This window comes from Taeniopygia guttata, chromosome 2 (genome assembly GCF_048771995.1).
Source record: "Taeniopygia guttata chromosome 2, bTaeGut7.mat, whole genome shotgun sequence".
Classification (NCBI taxonomy): domain Eukaryota; kingdom Metazoa; phylum Chordata; class Aves; order Passeriformes; family Estrildidae; genus Taeniopygia; species Taeniopygia guttata.
Window position 1 is genome coordinate 104,691,388 of NC_133026.1, and position 22,047 is coordinate 104,713,434.

The following is a 22,047-nucleotide window of genomic DNA, read 5'->3' on the forward strand; positions in this document are numbered from 1 at the left end:
GCTCGGCGTTGTCACCCCGCGGAGCGCAGCCCCGGGGGTGGCGGCGGCGGCGGCGGGCTGCCAGCGGCGCGGCGGGCAGCATCCCTGTCACCCGCGGGCTGCGGGCGTCCGCCCCTCGGTGGGCTCCAGCCCTTTGTTACCGGCGTCTTGGATCGGGGCGGGGGGAATAACCCGAGCGGATGGGGCAAGTCGGGGGTGGGAGAAGCTTGGGCGGGGGGCTGCGGGAGCAAAGCAGCCGCTGTGGCCGGGCGGGCGGCGGGCAGCCGGGCCTCGGGAGCGGGCGGGCGCGGGGGGTGCAGGTGGCTCCGCCGGGAGCGGGCGGCGAGTGCGCCCCCGCCCCGCGCTGCCAGGCTGGCGGCCGCCGGCAGAGGGGGCTCGGCCGCCTCGCCCTCCGCGCCCGCGGGAGGCTGCGCCCGGGGCGGGCGGCGCCGGCCGTGGGTGGCCCGCGGGACGGGGGTCTCGGCGGGCGCTTCTGGAAATGTGCAGGGTTTGGAGAGGGAGGGGAGGATAGGGCGCCGGCCCCCCTGGCGGGGTGAGGGGCTGTCGTTGTGGCGGAGGGACGGCGGTGTCCCCGGGAGACGCGGTGGCTCTGACGCGCGGTGGCGGCCGCGCTGCCCCGCGGGCCGTCTCACCGGCGGCCCGTCGGTGATGCTTCCACCGCAGGGCAGCTGAGCGACACGGCTCCTTTGCTGTTGGGAAGTAAGGGTAGAGCGGGGGGAAAGCGGCTGGGATGAAGCGGCGGCGGCTCCCCGCGGCAGCTGACAGATGTATACGGGGGACTTTAGGTACCGCCCGGTCTGGCCCTTCCCTCCCGGCGCTCCCCGAAACCTCCGGAAGATGAAAACTTCGTGTACACCATAGGATTTCGCTCAGCTCAGCGGGTGGGCCAAGCGGTGCTGTTTGTTTAGGCCCCAAGCCTGCAGATATTTATCCATATTCTGAAATTTAGGAATTTTCAATAGTCAAATGTGTTTGAAGTGCGGGAGACTCTTTTCAGTTGCCCGTGGAAATATATTTCCCATGTCTGCTGCTTGTCAGCATGTTTGCTTTGAATATGCTCAAGATAGGACCTTTTTTTTACATTATTCCATTTGCCTTTCTTTGAATTGGTTCCTCTTCAGATTTTTCCACTGAATGATACTTTAGTGTTATTGAAATAATACTCCATATTCTTCGTACTTCATTGTAACCTTTTTACAGAGAGCTTTTTAAAAGATGGAAATAAAAAGGCTGCTGAGAAGAAAGTGTTGTGTCTTATTGCCTGGCTAGGAATTACTGAAGCTTTATTTTATTTAATTCATTTTTAATTTATGGCTCTTGTTTGAGAGGTAAAGCAAATAGGTGCATAGTCCAGTTGCAGGTACAGTTATGTATGTGGCTTCTGAGATGGGTAAAGCTTTCAGCACTTTCAAATACTGTAAGGCATACCTAAGCTTGGCTTTTATTAAGGGTTATGCCATCTAAAGAGAAACAAGGATGGGTCTTATGTTGATTGAAAAACTTATTACATATGTGCTAGTGGATTAAAAAAATCTTTACAGATTTTAAACATTATCCTGTTGAATTTGCTTGTGAGTACAACAAAAGCATTTATGAAGCTATAAGATTAGCTTGTTGTATAACTCTTTGCAAAGCAGTGGGGATTGTGTGAGTAGTCTCAGAGCTGTTGAGAAATATTTAGTTATTTGTAATTTTTAACATTGGTGGATTTTGTACATATGCATACTTTTCCTCATGTATTCTCTAAGTATTCCCAACAAAATGCTCCAGAAAGTCAATGACTAATGCTCAGTATGTACCTACCTGTTTAAACTATTGGGTTCTGAGCCATAAAGGTTTAATTCACCATCTGTAAATACAGATAAAAAAATACAGTGTTTATTTCTGCTTACTGTTAGTAGTGTTTGTGCAAAACTATTTTTTTCTAAGGTGTTTAACAAGAAAAAAAAAATTATCTACAAGAAACAATTTGTACATACCAGGAATTTTTATTGGTAGGGATTGGCTGTAGATAATGTAGCAATCATAAATAGTGAGGATTTTTTGGTAAGACAGTTTTTAAGTCCAGGATGTAATACTAAAGGAAATAAGCAGTAATAGGTGAGCTGATTACTGACCTTTTATCTTGACAATTAAATTATGTGAAGTTTCTTAAGATCACATGAGGACATCACAGATGAAAGGAGAGGTGATCTGACTGTGTGAAAAGTTTGTCTAGAATTCAAAAAAAGCACATTTGGTTCAAGGTCTTCTGAAACATGTAGGTACTGGCATTGGTATTTGGCGGTTCAACAAGTCATGTCCAAAGTATTTTGGAGGTACAAGGTAAAGAAAATTTGGAGTCCAATTTAGGAGACTTTAGTTAGTTGCTATGGGACATAGAGAATTAAACTATTTTTAAAGGAGAAATGTCTGTACCTTGAAGCCGGTCTCACTATGAATGCTGGGCTGTTTATTCAGTGTAAAATTAGACTCAGTATGATGTCAAAAATATACTCTAGGAAACCTTTTAGTGAAAGCTGAAAAAAAAAAAGATTGAAAGCTTTTCTCTCTAATTTTCAGTGCTTCTAGGAAATTTGGAGTGGGCATAGGACTGTAAGGATTTTACTTTCAGTGGCGTAACCAGTTCTGCAGTACCTTTTATATTACGCATGTGGTTTCTAAAAGTGCTTTTTTTTATTTGTACGGTTCTGTACCATATGTTTTGTGTTTAATTCTTTGAATGACCACTGAAACACAGCCAACTTTGAGTAAATGTGGCAACTGTTAACTAGTGCTTAGCAACAGTGCACAATAATCAAGACGGGAAGTGAGGAAGAATACCATGTCTAATTGAATCTATGGGGGGCATTTAGCTAGGTAGGACATAATTAACAAAACATGGAGCTCAGACATTATATTAAGGCGTCACGTCTTGACTCTTGCCAAAAAAGGACTGTGAAATCAATAATGTAAAACAAACATTTCAGGTATTTTGCTTTGCACCTTGGAAGAACAGCCTCTTTGATATGTATGTGCTTTGCCTATTCTTGCATAATCATTTATTGCATGTAATGCAAAAGATGCATTTTCTTTTGTTTCTAAAACATAATTGTGAGCAATAGAACTGTTGGGAAAACAGACGAAGGAGTAATAAGCCTTGACATTCTGACAATCATGTGTTTTAGAGAATTAGTCCTGTGAACTGGAGTTCATTAAATATAGTAAGCAATTAAGAGATCGCTAATATCCTGAGATAGATTACAGCAGCAGTCATAAAACAACACTAAACTTTTACAATTAATGTGTTGTTATTACCCTGTCTTGTCATTACTTTCCTTAATATGTTAAGAAAAATATTGTTTGTAAGAATATGTGTTCAAAATGCTTTTGCCTAGTGTAGTTTCTGGTTTGTTTTTGTTTTTGTTTTTTTAATTACAGACCTGATCATGTTGTTTCATGCTGTATTCTATGTGGAGATACATTCATAGACCAATTCTATTTCTTGTATAACCCAAACACATCTTGTTTCTAAGAGCTCTGAAGATATTCTTGCATAATAATGAGAGACCTAGTGAATAAAGCTTCAGTGAGTCATTGCAAAAGCTTATCTACAACTCTGAGCAAGCTACTATAGCCCCTGTTAATGGATTTGAATTTGCAAGTAGGTAGTGAAGATGACCCAAAACCAAGGAGCCATTTTTTGAAGGTGCCATGTATTGGTGAACTATCCAGTAGCATTAGGCTCCTAATAATTAAATAGAATGCTTAATGTTTTTATAATCCAGAAGTAAAAAACACAGGATATCTGAGGAATGTAGATGACAGAAATTTGGAACAGAGTTTATTCACAATGGGGACAGCCAAATTTTGTACACTGTTGTTGTTGGCTTGGAAGTATCAAACAGAAATATGGAGTTCTTACCAAAATTATAGGCTGGATTGATGGGCCAAGGCCAATTGTATGAGGTTTAACAAGGTAAAGTGCCAAGTCCTGCTCTTGGGTCATGATAACCTCATGCAACACTACAGCCTCGGGAAGAGTGGCTGGAAATGTATGCAGTGGAAAAGGATCCAGGATGTTGGTTGACAGCCAGCTAAACATGAGCCAGCGTGTGCCCAGGTGGCCAAGAAGGCCAGTGATATCCTGGCTTGTGTCATATACTGTGGCCAGCAGGAGCAGGGCAGTGATTGTCTCTCTGTATTCAGCACTGGATGAGGCTGCACCTTTAATCCTGTGTTCCGTTTTGGGCCTCTCAATTCAGGATGGGCATTGAGGTGCTGAGCATGTCCAGAGAAGGGCACCAGAGCGGGTGATGTTTCTGAAACACAGGTCCTCTGAGGAGTGGCTGAGGGAGGCAAGATTGCTTAGCCTGGAGAAAAAGAGGCTCAGATGGGACCACCCTGCTAGATGGGTGTTGATCTCTTCTGTCAGGTAACTAGGGATAGGACAAGAGGGAATAACCTCAACTTCCACATAAATGCTGCATGGAAACATTTGTCCAGCATTGTAACAGCCTGCCCAGGGAAGCTGCTGAATCACCAGCCTTGCAGGTATTTATAAGAAGTGTAGTCATGGCATTTGAGAGACATGGTTTAGTGGCGAACTTGGCAGTGCTGGGTTGATGCTTGGACTCTGTGATCATATAGGTCATTTTCGACCTAAATCATTCTATGATTCTGTGATTTTAGAATCACAGAATTCTAATTAGGTTTGGTTTGGTTTGGATGACTGCTGAAGCCTGGTGAGCTGGTTTCTGTTGTCTTATTCTGTCACACAAGGATGTCACCATTTCTGTGAAATTCTTTTGGGACATGAGAGACTATAGAGAATTGTGTAAATTACTACTTTCATTGAAGTGTATTTAATGTTATTCTCATTGAGTTAGCATTTTAAGTTCCATGGCACCTCAGATGTTTAGTAAAAAACCTCCATATATTGGACCTGAAGATCTTGCATCATATACTGTCAATTACTTTGGTTAATTTGTATTTAATTTTTTTAGGAGTTACACTACAGTAACCAATAAAATGCTCATAAAATGTAAAAGATAGGAGAAATATATGTTGTGACATAAAATCACCAGTAGAGTAAGAAGGTAGGCAGCAGCCTGAGTCAGTATGACAAGATATGATTGATTAATATTGGCCATGTAAGGTTTTAGAAAGGTTATTTTGAGGTAGTTTTTCAAACTGCTGGAGCTGTGCACAGAAAACAATGTGGGCAGACCTAAGATACTGTTACTTAAGAGATTACCAGACATCTGTTGTACTGGTTCCATGAACAAGCCTGGAGTGACTAGTTTTGTGAAATGCTGTGCATCGATCTTCGTGTTCTGGGTGTCCTGTCTCCATCACTGTCTGTAATTAGCTCTTTTCAAAACCCTTGGTGTGATTTGATCAGAGTACTTTGAGGCAAGTGAAGAAGCTAGTTACTGAATGAAGTCTGAAACACACTCTATTAATAGTCTTCCTTTTAAAAAATGAAGATTCATCTGTGTGTCTCACCAAAAGTGATAATATTTCCCTAGAATTTAACAGTGGGAAACTTCTTTGGATGGCTGTTTTAAGCTGCTGAACATTTTCCTGGTACTCCTGTCCTTTTGCACCAAATTCTGCTGCATCTCCCTCTGCAGCACTGATTTCTCTGTTGAATGGAGTGCACAGCACCAAAATTTCAGAGAAAAAAATAACCTTTTTTGAAAGGCTTCATTTCTGCTGCTGTTTTTCTCTAGAGCCATAATAAATTTAAATTTGGCTTCATATAGAGCTATTAATGTGCATATGAAGCATTTTACCTCCAGCATTCTGCATATTTGAGAGCTATGATTTTTTCCTCCCCTTTCTTTTGTAACACTACCTCCAACTTCAAAACTTGCTTTCTTACAGACTCTCAGGTCTGTAGGCATAAGGAAACCTAAGCACAATTTTTCTGGGAGTGTGATAGTTAAATTATGCTTTTAATTTGGTAGAATTCCCCTATGCCACCTCCCCTCCCTGCTCTCCCTACGCCCCGCACCCACTCCGCTTTATTTCCAGCTGTCTTTTAAAAGATAGAGGTGGTCATATGCAATTGTAATGCCAGTGCTCAGGGAGATTTGTATATACAGTGAGTTGTATGGTCCCTTGTTGTGTTATCACTCAGGAGTAATTGAGTAATTAGAAGAGTGTTTGGAAATTGCTGTGAGCCTGATCCTCTGCAGTATTCCTGGTAAAGAGGAAATGATCACTTATTAAAAAAGTGAAGTGTGACACACCATTCTGGGCTTAGTGAGATCCAAGCTGTTTCTCCATCACACCCACTTCAAAGAGATAGTGTAGTGGTAAGGAACAGCAAATGCAAATAGCTGAGCTCAGCTGCTTCTGATGCTGTAAGGACTCTGGGCAGCTACCTCTTTACACTGGAATCGCTGGTGAAATAGGGATGTTCACAGCAAAGTTTTATAAATATTACTGTTGCTTACTCATGCTCAGAATGAAGAGCATATGTGACAAAACTGTGTCTTGGTGGCTTGATTTGGGATTTGCAGAGAGCCAAGTGCTCTGTTCCCTGTCCTGAGCCCCGTGTCCTTTTCCTGTTGGTACAGTACTTCACTGCTATTAGTTCTCTTCTTACTATCGCCTTGGTGATAATGTGTTTCACAGTGTACAATTGCATCTCAGTTTTGCCATTCAGGAGAACAAGCCATCTACTTTTACTGCTTTTGTTCCTGCCTCACTGACTATCTCCCTGTGGCTTCTCAGGAAGTCTCCCAAACTCTGTGTTGCTTTGCAGCATTAGATGGCTTTATTCTCCTGTTCTTTTACACTTTCAGTCCACTTTGAGAACAGCTGTTTTATAAAGAAAGCTTAATCTTATAATTACTTTAAACCACTTATACAGAATCAAATTCTTAGTGCAATTAGGTGATTCCTTTGGGAAGACCACAAAAAAGGTCTTGATTTTTACAATTACAATGCACTGAATCAAGAAGTGGGAAACAGCTTCCTACCAGTCGTGTTGTATGTGACATTTAAGAACACGATGGCTTTACATTCTTGTTAAAAATGCTTTCAAAAATTAATATGTATACATAAGATGTTAAGATACTCTTGTTACTCTTTTGATTCTTAACATCTTAGAGGGAAATGTCTGATTGTGAGAACATTAAGAAATTAGTTGTATTAGACAAGTGATCAGTACCATTCCACTGAGGTGCAGGTTTGAAGAAAACATAGAGAAGGGTGGGATAGGCAAAGCCATCCAAGAACACTTTAATGCCTCCAGCATGCCAGAGGCACACCAAACTACCAATGGGATATTTAGCAGAAATTCAGAGTGAAAAATACACATATCCCCAGATTCCCTTTTGCAGCAGGTAAATTTTGACAGTTAGTGCCTGCCATTTTTTTTTTTCAGTAGGAGAGTCAGCACTCAATTTCCAAGCTTTTTGAGCAGGATGAAGACAACTTGCCTGCCAGACTGTAGACTTGGAGGAAGAAGGTGAAATAACAGTCGTGATTATAGCAGATGTGGAAGGTGAGCTGGAATTCAAGGGCACAAAGATTAAAACATTAGCAGTCACAAACTTTTGTATTAAGAGCTATGAAATGACAGGGCATCTAAACATACAGATTTTTTTTTTGTTTGTTTTGCTGCATTAACTTAGTAATACTCTTCTCTCTTACTACATGTCTGAAAATATTTTGGGTACTGCAAGGAAAATACATAGCCAGTTGTCTTCTCCAAAGCACTCAAAGCTAAAGAGGATAGTGTGTATGTGTGTGCATGTACATATATACACATATATGAAAGAGAAGAAGACATAAATTAGCAATGCTGAGGTCTAATATCATACTGGTCCAATACATTAGTGGGTCTTTAAAGAAGATTCTTTTTTTGAATGGTTGTCTGGCTGAGATGATTTATACTGTTTTTTTGTGTTGTTGACAGTTTTCCTTTAGAAGTTCTTAGTGGGTAGTAGATGTGCCACTAGTAATGTTATTCAAAACAGTATGCCTGGGAAGCTTTTAAACAAAGGCCACCACCACAAAAAAAAAAAAAAAAAAGAAAAAGAAAAAAAAAAACCAACCAACCAAACAAAAACAACCCAAAACAACAACAACAACAAAATTTAATTTTAAACAGCAGATGTGACCTTGTGGCAGAAAACCCTGAGAAGGAAGATTAAAAAAAAGATTCTTCTGGCTGCTCTCAGCTATCATAGTGAACAGTGTTGCTTGTTGACTGTCCAGCTTGGCTGTTTTATTGAGAGAAGTCTTGTGTCTGGTGTCTGTGCAGATAGATGCTCAATTTTCATCTTCAGCACAACTGACTGGCATTTTATCAAGCTTAGCTTTGGGGTGATTCCAGTTGTTACATGGATTTGGTGTAGAAAGAGGGAGGCCATGCTTGCACTGGGATTTAAGCACTCCCCTACACAGTGCAGTGTAGGTTTTCAGCTCCATTTGCTGTCACTGTAGTAAATCCATTTCTAATTATGTGTTAAAGCCAGACAGATTAACTGCCAAGTTGAACTTGTGAAGTTGTATGTGTGTTGCCAGAGTCCCTTCTGCTGGAAAAGGCAAATCTATATAACCTGTAGACTTAGAACAGTTAAAAATTCATCCTAACATTGTTGCTTTGATGTTTGTTAGAAAGCAAAAAAAACCCAAACAAACAAAACATTGTTGCTTTTGATTACCATTTTTAAAGGATGCTGTCCCAGCAGTGTAATAAATGAGAACTGGATCTGGGACTTAGTTTCAGTAAAATACAGTGTTCTTCCAGATGCTTTTTAATTGAATCTTCCTGTGAAAATGGGCTCAACTTAAAATTCAGTAACATGCAGTTCAGGGGTTTAAGGCTGAAAAAGACAGAGGAATGCAACAGATGCTGCATAGTTTTGATACTCCTTTTGTTGGACGATACTGATACTTTAAGCTTGTGTTCTCTGTTCTGATTCACTTTATAAACAAGAACAGCATGAACCTCAGTGTTTAACCTTGACACTACTGGATCTTTACTTTATAGGTCACTAACAGTTTGTCCAAATTGCAAAAACTGCATATTGGGAAACAGATAAAGTATTTGCATCAATAAAATACTAATTTCCTTTAACAAAAGCTGGTTTGTGCCTTGGAGTTTTTATTTTTAAGAAACAGACCTTCAGTCCTTGATTCATTTTACTCTAGCTGAGAATCACTGACAACCTCACAGTTAGATATGACAGGATAATAAGTCAAAACTATCAATGAAGATCAGCCATGAACCAAAATAAATCATAATATGTGTTGTTTTAATAGGATTTCCAACATGGCCCTGCCAAGAGTGTGAGTTTGGACTGGTTGACCTTCAGAGTTCTGTTGTTGGTTGTAAAATGAGGTAGTACCAAACTCATAAAACTTGGCAGTATTACCTATTGGTAAGATACAGCTTCCTGAAACAATTCATCTGGCCCAAGGCCTTTTCAAAAGATACTCAAGGAATAGGTTACTGCCAGCCTGAACTGTTTTGGTAACCTGCTTTCTACTTTTCTTCTTTCTGGCCATTTTTCTGCTATGTGCCAGATGTGCTTTCTGTATATCATCAGAAATGTGTGCTGGTTGCACATCCAGTCACATGCATCGACAGAGAGACTCCATGAATTCTGCTACTGGCAGCTCTCTGCTGGTCTTGTCACCTTGGTGGATGGCAACAGAAATGGTCTGGTGATTGAGGCATCGCTGGGCATGTGTTAATAGGAAGGTTGCAAAGCTTGAGTGACTCTGTAAGAGGTTGTTTGGCCTGTCTGGGATGGAAGACTGGGCATCAAAGGGTAATAATGATGCCTGATGGATTGACATTGTTGCATTGTCTAAAATCAGTCTGTCTAGATTCACATTCATAACTACATGTTTTACTCTAAGGAAACTTGGAATAAGCCCAGTAGTATTAATTTTAAACCTTTTTCAGGGCTAAAATAAAGCATGCATAAAAAGGAGATAGTAGTTATTTCAGTCAATCACTCCTTATTTTGTTAAATAGTGAGATTTGGAAACTGCAGTTTTCAGTGACATGCCCTCCAGCATCTTTCAGTTGATTTGTATGTGTGTTCATATGTTTTATTTTTCTGGACATATTGATTCTTATGTGATGATTCAGTATGTGGGTTTCAGTTTCTCCTTGACATATTCTAGCTGAACACACTCCATATGTAGAGGAAAACAGGCCAAGTGTGGAAAGAAGGGGGTTGTGCTTTTTTTGTTGCAATTATGAAAAGAGGAACGGAGGCTGGATGATAAAATACCTTTTCCTGCTTCAAATGATTATCTGAATAAGTTGTGGGAGATTGAGGTTTTGTAAAAAAGCATAGCAAGGTGTGGGAAAGAACTAGAAATTTGCAACTGCAGATTGAATTTTCTTTGAGAAATTCCACCTCAGGAAGATGCTGACTGGCAAGTTAACAAGAGCCAGAAAATAGAACTGTTTTATGATTCATTATCCCAAAGACAGAAGCAAGTGCATTTTGAGGCCATATGCCTGGAAGGAGGTTGGCCTCAGGATGAATTAATTGAAACAATTCTTTCCTCCCTGTTCCAGAGTGCAGTTCATGCTGAGAAAGACTGATAAATTTCTCATTAGGAAATGCTTGTTGAAAATGTGGTCTATTCTTTGTGTTGTCACACTGCCTTTCTGATCTGGAATAAATTACATAAACTGTGTTCCTTTCAGCCAGTGTGCAGAGATAAGAGAATGCATGGGTGAATCTTGTGTCCATTCTGCCATTATGTGTGCCAGGAAAAATAGCCCCAACCTAAATATATAAGCAGAAAATTTTTTTAAGAGAAATGTTCCCTTTTGACACTTTGATGTCGCACTGGGGAGCAAATAGTTAAATGCAATGCCACCATATAGCCACATGAAGGATAATACTCAGTTTCTGATGTTCTTTGTTTTGGAAATGAGGCTTGCAATTATGTACTTGCAGTTTTTTACTGGCTTGCCTATCCCTGTAGGTTATCCCTTTTGTAATTGTTTCTCTGTTTCTATGGATAAACTTATTTTTACTTAACTGCTTTTAACTGATGATCACTGTTCTTTACCATTCTATTCTTCTGCCCATCTTTTAATGAAGAGTAGTGCTATTATGATTTTAATAAGACTGAGGAATGTTCTTATGTTTTGAACACTGCCTATTGCTACTGTATTCTATGGCAAAAAAAAGGATAAGGACTTGTCTGGATCATTCACAGATACAAGCTTTATTTTGCTGTTGAATGGCTTAGTTCAAGGTAAAGAGTCAAGTTAAACTGAATATTATAATAGACTCTGTTGGAAGACCTAGAGTTCTAAAGTAGTAGTTTGAGAGATGAAGAATTCAAAGAAAATACATTGTGATTTTTCTAAGAAAAAGATACTAGAATGCAGTCTCTTCAGACCTAATTTCATAGAATCATAGAATTATTGACAGAGATTTGAGGAAAGCTTGTGTCCTTTTACATTTCAACCAAAAAACATGCAACGTGTTTTTCCGGAGATACCACCTTGGCCAAGGAATATGGAAATTTCTTTGGTCACTGAAGAAAAAGCATGATGGTTTACTTTAGAGGGGAAAAGAAAACAACCTTTCTCCCCCCCCACCTTAGGTGGTTCCTTCTCTCTTACCATGGCAGAGTGGTGTAAGGCACATATATTTAAATGTAAGGGAAAACTATAATAAATGCCTATGCAAAGCTATAATGTATGTTTTTCTCCCAGACAATGGTCTGTGTATTGGCAGGTAAAGAGTATGGAGCTTTTGCCACTGTGATATATTTCACAGCATTTACACTGATGTACAAAAGAAACAAAACCCTTGCAGTCCATAATTAATTTACTATTTATAGAGAAATTGCTAACTTGCATTAGAGAAGGGTTATAGTTTCATATCTTATTTAGCCAAATTCTGAATGTGTTAGAAAAATAAGTATATCCATTCCTGAATAACTCTGGGATGACTACCATTGCCTGCCTGATAGGAGAGACTAATTTTGGTAAAGAATTGGATTTAATCTACAGGACTCTTGCTCAGCTGTGAGGAGGCCCAGAAAACCAGCTGTCAAAATGTTGATGTTGGCCATGAATTTACATAAAATAACAACTTACTTGCTTTTATGTGTATACTCAGGGTGATATTACAATGTGGACTTGTGTCTGCAGAAGATCCAGTTTTATTTCCAAATTCTGCCACTGAGAGAGGGCACATGGCTTCTACATGCCTCAGATTCCCTCTCTCTAAACCAAGGGTGTTCTTGGCCTGGGAGTTTTTGAAGCACTACAGGATAGTAGTGATTTGCTGTTAAGGTTTTAATGGCTGAGCCTGGAGGGCCCTTAGTTCAAGTCTCCTGGTCAGGTCCTTGGGCCGCTAAGCTTCATGCTTCTGTCAGAAAGCTTTAGACCTCAAAGAACAAATGGTGTTCTTGGCATACATACAAGCAGCTATTTGGCTTTTGTGTTCAAACCTTCTGTTTAATTTCAATCAACTTAATTTTAATTAGTTGAATTTAGACATCACAGTCTCTGCTTTGCCTGTGGGAACTATTTGCCATGTACAGAAAGCTGGGGCAGCATCTCCACTGAGATGACTTTATGGTGAAATGGATTCAAAAGTCCAAGGCCTTTGGTCAGTGAAGCAGCCCGCGGGCCGTGTTTACCCACCACAGTGGTGGCAACCCCTATCTGCACTGGTGTCAAAGGAGTATACATGAAATACCCAGTGAAAATAGGCTGTGTCTTGCAGAAGGTCTTCACTGGCTAAAGCAAGCAGTAGTTGAGGAGGGAGTAAATAAAGCTCTTGCAGACCACATGCTGTCTCAACCTTTCCCCTCCCCCCACAACCCCCCTCTTTTTTTTTTTTTTTATTGGCCATATGTTTTAGTAGTCTAAGTATGTGTCAGTGGTAATCCAGGCTCTGTGCTTTTAGAGGATGATTACCCAGTTTGTTGCCGAAGTGAGACTTTTTCTTCCCCATTTAATTAATTTCTATGAGGGTTGTAATCATAAACCTTTTAAATTTTTTATTTATTTATTTATTTGTTACAGATTACTCTTTGTGTGTGGCTAAATTTAACTCCCATCTCTTTTTGCTGGCTGCCGGTCTGTTCCGGGTTTGTATGATAGGGGGGGGTCAAACAAACCGGTTTGTTCCCTGGATGCTAATCTGAATTTCAGAGGCGCTGTCCTTCACCCCCGGGCTCTGCTCCCCTCCCCCTACTCCCTGATCTCTGCAAACAGCCTCTTTGGGTCTCTTTCTCCCCTCCATCCCACCCCCCACTCCAGCCCTTCTTTCCTCCACTGGCTCACCAGAATAGTAAATGTTGATTATCCTTTCCTACTCATCCCATACTCCAATTCTCACTTAGGGTGTTTGATGTGCTAGAGGATTAATGCTCCTAAAATTCAAATTGTTTAAAAGCCTGCTGGTCTGTGTGTTGTATTAAAGATATCATGGTGCTTTTTAAAGGAATTAAATTTTATGGGTTTTCATGGGTTAAAGCAGGTACAGGGTTTTCTGATGAGTTAAAAAAAAAAAAGGTGGTGACCTTTTGTTGGGGAGTGATGAGGGTCATCTTTGTTTTATATAAAATAGTGATTAGGAACTTCCCTCTTTAGGGAGTAATTTCGCAGGTCACCTTGGTGGAACAAGGAGGGGTTACTAACTAGCATTGGATCCCTGCTTGTAAGCTGTCTTCATGGTAGTTCTCATAGCATGGATACAGTTAACCTCCTTGCCTTAAAAAAAAGGACGCATGGCTAGTGGGCATGCAGAAAGGCGTTGTCCTTGCACAGAATAAACCATCCTACCTGATATGTGGAAAACAAACAAACCCACAAACATACCGCCCTAGTAGATTGAAATGTATGTGTGTTGGGGAGGAGGGGAATAACACGTAGGAAAAGATTTATGCCTTCCTTTGGGCTGTTGCTTGGTAACAGAAAATGCCTCTTAAGCCTATTTTTGGAGAGGGGAGGGGTGAAACTTGATTCAGTGACCATCTGTCCCAAGCTGGTTGATTTCCTGTTGAGCTCTCCTTTGTTTCTGTCAAACAATTGATTCTTACCCTTTACAGATAAGAATACTGTTGGTGACATTGCCCTGAATCAGCAGGTTGCCTTGTGGCAACTACAAAACAGATCTATTAATTGTAATAATTTTTTCTAATGTTTAAGGGATTGTGTTTTCAGCGGCTACTGACTGTGGTTTTACTGGGATTTATTTATCTGTGTTGTTGTTTCAATTTTTAGGTTTTTAGCCCTTTGGGAATGCCTGCAGTACAGTAGGCAAATGTAATAAATGTAATTGAAACGTTTTTAGAGAAGATGTAGTAAGCTGTTTTTTCACTCTGAAATTGTTGGGGAAAAGCAGCCATGGTTTTGGGACCATTAAGGCTTTTGTCAGTGGGGGGGAGCAGAAGTTAATTGAAGTCACTATTGAAGAAATCCCCACTGTTTCTGTGAAAACAAAACCCGGATTCTTAATTGCAAATTGAATATTTGCTATTGTTCTTGCTTAATTGTCAGAAAATCATTCTCTGTTTGACTACCTCCTGATGTTTGCTTACTAGTAGTGTGCTGGATAGATTTGAACTCAAGTTATTTTTAAGTAATCTGTTTAATTTATATTGCAGAAGCCCATATTTTTCCTTTAGTTTTATGCATGCAGGGTACAAGGCCCATGCATATGCCAATATGTGTGTATCCTCTGTAGCTGCAGTTATTTAAAAGCATTTCAATGCCATTTTCTTCCCTGCCCTGAATTTCTGCATTCAGAGAAGCATTTCATAGTTCCAGGTATCTGCTGAAGGGGAATTAAGGCATATGTGACACAAAGAGACAGGTAATACATGCAAAAAAACTAGTGAAGTCCCCCAGTGCAGTAGGAAAATGATAGTCACTGTTACTTCCTTCAGTCATTGAACCTCTTTCTTGGAGTATTTCCATTGTTGTTTTACAGAGGAGGGTGAGAAGGAAAGACTTTCAATACAAATGTCTTGGCATCTTACAGGTCTTTGCTTATTTGAGTTTAGCCTACTTGCCACTCAGTAGATGAAATATGGAGGTAATTCCCAAAGGTCGCTTCACAGACTTGGAGGTGCTAGAAAAGTTAATTTCCCCTCCTCTTTTATTTTTCCCACATGCTTTCCAGGTTGCTTTCCACAGGCAGGAGACCTGTTGTCTGCAGCTTTCAGCATGGCCCTGGGTGCATGTGGATTCACTCTTTTGGAAGCCAATGGCAATATGCCTACTGAACAGTGATTTAGTGAGTGTTGGGTCAGAGATACTTGTGAGATTTCCATCCTTTCAAAAGAAAGTTGCATCTGTGATTTGTGTCAGTAAGGGAGGTTCATAACAAACCATGTGAATGAGCCCATGGCCTTGTGGTCCATTAGCCCTTGGCTCCTTGTTGGTTGCCCATTTCCTCACCCCAGTCTCAGCCTTTCCCCCTGTTTTGCTGCTGTTTATTTGGAGCATGCTGGGATCTGGCAGAATAACTGATCCACTTGAAAAACAACACAGTTTTCCAGGTTACTTTTCAGCTGGATGAATTCCTTGATCCAGTTTACTTGCTGAGTAGCATGCCAAGCTTGACTGGTGCAGTGTAACACAGTGGGGTGGAAGTGATTAGTACCGAGTAGATTTATTTTTTTTTTTTTATTTTTTCACAAACCAGTAGTGCCAAATGTACTGTGAACCATTTTTAAACATGCATTCTCTTTTAGGCTGAGAAAGCCTACTGTTGGATTTTATACTGGGCGGGTGTAAAATTAATTGAACATGCATATGTGCTGCTTTTTGCCTTTTTTTTTTTTTTTTTTTTTTTTTGTTAGAAAGTGATAGGTACCACCAACATGACTTTTGGGTATTTTCAGTCTATCTTGAAATTATACTGAGATAAAAAAAATAATTTGTAGAACTAATGCCAACTAGGTCAATGTTGACCTGAGATTTTAAACTTGGCAGTGAAGGAACTGTTCTGAACTGTTTTAAGAACTGATTAAATTTTGCTTCTTCCTGCAGAATTATTTTCATGAAGGAAAAAAAAAACCACGGAAATTTTATTTCAGGCTTGAAATAAAATGAAAAATGAAGCCCTGTTCTAGATATTTGGAATACATTTTTTGTCTGACCTAGAGAAGATGATGAGTGGTTGTTCTTATCCAGATTTTCTCAGAACCCTTAAAAGGGCATTACTAAGCTGTATGACTCAAATTGTAGGGAACTGACATAAAGTCCAGTTCTTCTGGCATCTGGGGCAAGCAGCTGAGTCCATGACCTGTGCAGATGACACAGCAGTTAGAATACAGTCCTGTACTTGTCTTTGTTCTTTCTCTGCCTGGGTTGTACTGCACTTCTTCCCTTGGAACAGATCTGATGTGCCCTTTGTTCAGATAAAAGCATCTCCAGATCTCCCAGGCAGAAGGCACACAAAATGTGGCTTACCCTGCAGACAGGAGGGCAGTAATTCCAGAAAGGGAAGTTGGTAGAAGACTGGCATCTGCTTGCATTCACCTTCTCATGTTGCTTTTGCAACGTTGGAATTATTTATGAACTTTTTTTTCCCATCTGAATGCAGTCATCCAGAGTCTGAAGAACTGCTATTCAATGTCAGGGTGTTTGGCAAGGGTTTTCTTTTGGGAGGGGGAGCCCAAAGGTAGGGTCATGATGAGCTGCTTCTCCATGCTTAGTGAGTTCATTGTATGTGCCTCAGGTATTATGACATTGTCGTGTCAATGTCCCCGTTCCAGTTATCACTCATCAGCCATTTTTACAGAGCTGACAGCAGTGCCGTCCTTAATATGAGTTTGAGAAATCTTCCTCTATTGTGATAAAAAGGCCTATTTGTGCTTTGCAGAACAGAGTTTGGGCACTGTAACAATAACTTTATGCTGTAAGGATAAGAATGATGTAACTCTTTCCTCCCCAGCCAAAATCCCCAACTCCAAAACCATGTGCATCAAAGGTGCAAGTGCCAAGCTTCCCTTGTAGGAAGGTATGGCCATCAGCACCACTGACATACTCTTCAGGGAGGAAGCAACAAAGAAAAGGCTTTTAGAGAGCCTTTTGTTTCCAGAAAATAGCTTTCTGAAATTAAAAAATTGAAACTTAGCTTTGGAAAGGAAAAACCCCATGTTCTTCAATGGATTTACATGGCTGATTACTTTCTAGTCTACAGCCCTGTTCTGTGTTAGAAGTTACTGCTTAGGTGAACACTCACCTTTAAAAGAGCTCCAGGCCTTGGGCATACTGGGCTGTGCCCATCCTCTAATCTTTGCTTAATGTTCTGAGGCCTAAGCTAATGTCTCAAACCCTACCTTCTCATATTTCTGAATAAAATGTACTCTTTTGTAACCTTCTGGCTCAATGTTCTTATGAGTGTGCTTTCCTTTGCAGAGATGAGCCCATTTCCCACTCAGAGTGGGGAATAGCCACTTCCATATATATATATATCGAAAAGACATGTGAGTGAATCAGAAAGTATTCTTCCATACGTAATAACTGATTTGATTTAATCTAGATCTTCTTTTTGATTTATCTTGTAAGTTGCAGTTGCCTGGAGATATACTGCTGTTTTGCTCTATGATCGGTGCTTTGAAAGTGTAACTTTGGTGTTTACTAATAATGTTTAACATGATCCAGACATTTCATATAATGTAGTATAAAACTAGAAATCTGGACTATTGCATGTTAAACAAGTGTTGCCTCTGTCTGGTACTGCTTTATATATGTGGGTAAAGGACTGCAGAAGACTGCAAATAAGTGGAGGAGGTAACTCCTACTGTGTCAATGTTGTCCTGAAATGGCAGTTTCTGTGAATAGAAAAGAAATACCTTACCAGTTGAAAGAGAAGTGAACCAGTGTAAGGCAAGGCAAGGCCAGTGTCTCTGAACTACTGTTACTCTCCAGACTTTTTGATGCAAAGATTTTTGTCATCACATGATGACCAAGTAGACCAATATTTCTACTTTTTTTTTGTCCTTCACTGAGCAAAGATATGTTCATTCCTTCCCCACCCTTGTTCTCATGAGGCTGAATTTCTTGCTCATTTTTCCAGTGGTTTTGTCTGCAGGTTTTTTCAGATTCTTTTCCTAAGTGACTAGATAGCAACAAAGAGTAAGGGGATGGAACTAAAATTAAACCAGCTAAAGCCAGCAGCTGGGAGATCTTTGTTCTGTTCAGTCTTGACCACAAACTCCCCAAGAGACATTGGTGGGGGTGGGAGCATGGATCTCAATTCTTTATCTTCCTAATTTTCTCCTCCCCCTTCATGAGTAAAATAGAAATAAAGTGTTATTTAAATGAGCACCTAAATTTTTTATAGTGTTGGTGTTGAATTAACATACTCTGTAAAGCCTGTAATAAACTGTGGCCTTACAGAAATATTCTGGGAGGATGTACTGACATTGTTTTTAGTTTTATTGCAGTACATTTGTTTAAAGTGAATTATATAAGTACCATGAAAGTAGATCTTCATTTTACTCTTCTTTTTGGAATGCAATTTATTAGTGATATCCAGAGGGGTCAGTAGCACAAATAATGTTTGTTTCGAGTCGTGTTGGGTGCAGAGGAGCGGGGGTTCACAGTGAAGAGCTGTTTTGTTTGGTGTGGCTGATGAGGAGTGAGGCTGGAATTGCTCATAGCTGTCATTCAGGTTTTGTTTCAAAGTCCAAGGACCTACTGGGAAAAACAAAAAGCTAATGAAAGCTGACTGTATTTCAACCCAAACCCTGTGGAATCCAAAATGATGTCCTGACACTGCGTGTATTCTTATTCTCCTGCATTCCCGTGGTTACTAAGGTAACAGGTTTTTAGAGGCTTTACATCTTCATTGTCAAGTATTTGCTACACTTATTGTTGCTGTTTGCAGATTAGGGCAATTTAAACAATGCCTTTTGAAATGGCAACCAAAAAAAAAAAAAATACAAAAAGAAATATAGTAGAAATAGATGTAATGAATCAATCGCCTTCCCTTGTGTAAATTTTCAGCGCTGCATCTCAGAAGTTACGCACAAAATGTCACACTGGTCTAGCGTAGGGATTTTAGGCAGAGGAAAATGCTTTTTTTTAAAATCATGTTAATTATAGAACTCCAAATACAGATGTGAGGAGTACCAAATGTGACTTAGTGCCTTTTTTGACTACAGAACTGTGAAGAAACTGAAGTTCATGTTTGTGTCAGGGTATTGTCTCTCTACTTACAGTATATCTGAGAGAGTGACCCGAATCTTGTAAGCTGTGTTATCTACTGCATCTGTGAAATCATACTTGAAAAATTAAGCAACTGGGAAAAAAAATCACTTTTTTTCTAACAAAGAAAAAGGCAGAACTCTTGTACTTGAACACACTTTACTGATGCTCCTCTGTCCATTTAGATCAAGCAGAAATATGCTTGTTCACATCTTCACTGTAAAAATGGATTATAGATGAGATGGTCAGGCTTGTAAGTGTATCTCCAAGAATATGATATTTAAATTGATTTAGTACCTGCTGACTTCTTGCAAATTAGTGTGTTGCTGCAGCAAAAATCTTTAGCCTCTGTGCCATTAAAAAAAAAAATTAGTGAAAGTAGTGAAGTCTTTACATCATGATGATTTGTGCTGTGCAGCTGAGGTATGGTACATAATGATTCCACTTTGCCTGACAGAAATAAAATGTTTCTAGTTGAGAAGAATCCTGCTAGACAGGGGAAATACAGCTACTGTTCTCTCTGAGTGTCCTTGAAATGAGTCTTTTGCTGAGGACTCAAGAGCCCTTTTTTATTGGACAAAGCCATGCAGTGGGTGACATCCCCATGCTGCTGAAGTGATCACCACCAGTGTCCATCCTGTCTTCATCTGGGCAAGACTCAGACTATGCCTGTAGACTACTTCTTTAATAAAGGTGAAACAACTTTATTGCTGCTTATTTGCAGCTAAATAGTTTCTTTGGAAGCATAAGTGATGGTGGGGGGGGGGGGGCTGTTGAGCACCACTTGATTATGGTTTTGCAGATGCTGCTGACAGTGGTTTGTGCTCAGCTTGGCATATGTCTGGTCTCAAGCATCTCAACCCCCAATATCAGCAAGAGGTAACTTTCTTGAGGTAGACAAGACTTAGGAGTCTAATGTTCAGATAAGTACAGAGCAGATTACCCCAGAAAAAGGGAGGTGACAGATGGGTGGCTGACGCCAGAGGGGTGAAGCTGAATGCAGACTGAATTAGTCTCTGCAACCAAGGACAGAAGGTGCTTGGCACGCAGCTCTCACAAGTTATCGTTTTTAAGTGTTTGTAGGGAAGCCTTTAATTTGATTAGGTTATTTCCTTAATATTTTTGTACTTGTGGTTGTTACATTGCCCCGGAAAAAAGTGTGATTTGACATCAAAATGGCTGTTCACATTTAGCCTTATAATAAGCCATTTATCTATGACAAGATTTAAATTTTTCTGGTACATGCAAAATGCTGAATTAATGATTGTGTATGTATGTATTAAAATAGGTATACTTTTGTGAGACTACTGAAGGAAAGGTCATCTTTCTTCCATCTCACTAAAAAATATGTATAATGCATAAGAGAAATAAGGTGTGTAACTCAAAAAATTATGTAGTGCATCATATATTTAATATATTTACAATTGTTTGTTAAATTTTTTATGGAGTTTTTTAAACTTGCTTAAACCTGTTGTTATAATTTCAGCACTTCTTTGAGTTTTTTGAAAGTTGTAGAGCGAGAGGGGGAAACAAATTTATTATTAGTGCTTTGTGAAGCTTTTGAGATTCAAAGCTACCAGTATTCAACATGTGTCAGTTGTAAGCTTACTAGGAGGGCTTGTAAATTCCTTAGTTGGGAAAAAAAAAGTCTCTGAAGTGTAAGGTTTTTAAGGACAGACTTGAATGCAGAAGAGTCCACAACAATTTGTTTTTTTAAAAATAAATAAAATAGAAAAGTCATAGTACTGTTTGACAAACTTGGGATAATCATTGAAAGCTAATGTGGCAGGAAGCTGTAGCACCCTCTTGGCAGAATTTTTCCATCCTGTAATAAGTATCTTCCTTCCCTGCTGGAACAGGGATGAACATCCACCCATCTCTGATGTATAGAGTGTTTCAGAGGAGTTTAGAGGGGCCTCCACTTCAGGGAGCAGGGAGGATATCAGGGTGCTTTGTTCATGCTTTGGCGTTCCAAATCTAACCAAATATCATATAAAAGCATTTGCATAGGCTTCAAAGGCACCTTCCACTAGTGAAAATCAACCCTGCTCCCTCCTTCTTTTGGTCTCCCATACAAAAGGCAGGAACAGGTCTTGCACAATGACCTGTTTTTCAACACATTTTTTTCATCGGTGCTACCTTTTTTGGTTTTTTAAAAGCATGATTTTTATCCCTTTTTGGTCAACTTTTTAGATTACACTTTTAATACCTGTTGAAAACTTGGTTTGCATGATAATATTAAGAAAAGTTTTTGTTGGATAGGCTCCTTTCTCTTCAAGATAATTCTTTCAGACAAACTGAAAGATGTCAATAAAATTATTATGAAACTTAAACTTTAATGAGTCATTAGGTACATGTTCTTCCCTTCAGTGTGCTGGTCACTGATTAGATTCTAGGAGATTCTACTGGATGCTTCATAAGTTAAAAGTGCCAGTCTTGACAGTGAATTTGAGATCAGAGTTTGGCAACTTTGATTTAAATTTTGTTTGGGTTTTTTTTTTTTTTAAGCATCACATTTGTTGTTGTTTGGCCTTTTAGTTTTGTTTGGTTTTGGTTTTTTTTTAATGGAAGATGTTTGAATGCCCTTATTTGTGAATAGCAGCCAGAAGAATTTACTTCTTACTTGCCTCTAGATCTTTCAACAGTAAGTTATTACCCTTCAGTGAGGAAAAGGGTATTTACTGCAGTAAGAACCAGCTGTGGTGGAGCACCAGAGAAAACAGGAGTAGTTTATTTTTCTGTATGATTTGGCTGTTAAAAGCAAATTGAATTTAAACTCTGAGTTGACTTAGCTGTTCACGTTCTTAATATGGCATACATTTCTGCCATAGTCTTAAAAGATTTTGAAGACTGAAAGTGTGGGTAAAACCAACAAGATGAAT

At 39.7% G+C, this 22,047-nt stretch overlaps 1 protein-coding gene across 11 annotated transcripts in view; it reads left to right on the plus strand.

Moving 5' to 3' along the window:
* Window positions 1-22,047, plus strand: part of GREB1L (GREB1 like retinoic acid receptor coactivator) — a 132,151-nt gene that overhangs the window by 347 nt on the left and 109,757 nt on the right. Inside the window, exon 2 of one of the 11 annotated variants that reach the window (XM_072924558.1) lies at window positions 786-17,439. The exons of the other annotated variants lie outside the window; for them this stretch is intronic. The gene's annotated coding sequence lies outside the window, so the exon portion shown is untranslated. The remainder of the gene's footprint in view (window positions 1-785; window positions 17,440-22,047) is intronic. 11 annotated transcript variants of the gene reach the window in all.